General features: G+C 35.0%; 1 non-coding gene across 1 annotated transcript; it reads right to left on the bottom strand.

Moving 5' to 3' along the window:
- Positions 1-458: 458 nt before the first annotated feature.
- On the bottom strand, positions 459-565 carry LOC128032877 (small nucleolar RNA R71). Its single transcript, XR_008189222.1, has one exon. It is a non-coding gene; the product is annotated as a small nucleolar RNA R71 (small nucleolar RNA).
- Positions 566-1,003: the final 438 nt, after the last annotated feature.

Below are 1,003 nucleotides of genomic sequence, written 5' to 3'. Positions count from 1 at the left end.
TTTTGTTATTTTACTTAATTTAATTTCTACAAGTTTGCCATTAGTGCATGAGAAGAGACATTCCAGCTAATAAAGAGTATCCTTTTGACCCAGAGATCGAAATAACTTTACAAAGAAGGTGGAAAGAATTGTGAAAAATGGCTAGGAATGGGAATGATCTTGGTCTCAATGATAATCTGAATGGTCAAGATATTAATCCTAACCGAGATACACTAATCCGAAAGCATGTTGTACCAATTTTGGATGACCTTAATTGAGGGATAGTCAGACCATAAATACAAGCTCAGTAGTTTGAACTAAAACCAGTAATATTTTAGATGTTACAAATAGTAGGACAGTTTAGTGGATTACCCACAGAAGATCCAACACTACAATGCTTTGCCGTTAGGAACAGTGGCATTATGGAATGATAATTCCAAAGATTTTTGCTACGGTATAATCCCCTAAATATGAATGCCAAACTTAGAAATAACATCACATCTTTTGGGAAATCGGAGGATGAAACACTATATGAATCTTGGGAACGATTTAAAGACTTAATTCGGAAATGTCTGATGCATGGATTTCAACCCTAGACTCAAATAGAGATATTCTATAATGGGTTAAATGCACATACGAGAATGGTAGTTGATGCTTCTGCCAACAGTACTTTGTTGGATAAATCTTATAATGAAGCATATGAAATTATAGAGAAGATTTCCAACAATGATTATTAATATCCTACCACAAGAGTTGGGATGGGCAAGAGAGTTGCTAGTACCATAGAGCTAGATGCAATCACTTCGTTAATAGCCTAGGTATCTTCTTTGGCTAATATGATTAGAATAATGAAGAAGCCCACTACAGTTCAGGAGATGAAATCAACAAAGCTTTCATGTGTTTATTGTGGTGAAGACCATGTGTTTGATGAATGCCCATCAAACCTAGCATCCGTGTGTTACATGGGTAATTTCAATTGAAAAAATAACCTATATTCCAACAATTATATTCTAGGGTGGAAGCA

The sequence above is a fragment of the Gossypium raimondii genome, chromosome 1, assembly GCF_025698545.1.
Source record: "Gossypium raimondii isolate GPD5lz chromosome 1, ASM2569854v1, whole genome shotgun sequence".
Classification (NCBI taxonomy): Eukaryota; Viridiplantae; Streptophyta; class Magnoliopsida; order Malvales; family Malvaceae; genus Gossypium; species Gossypium raimondii.
This window is presented reverse-complemented; position numbering and strand designations above follow the sequence as displayed.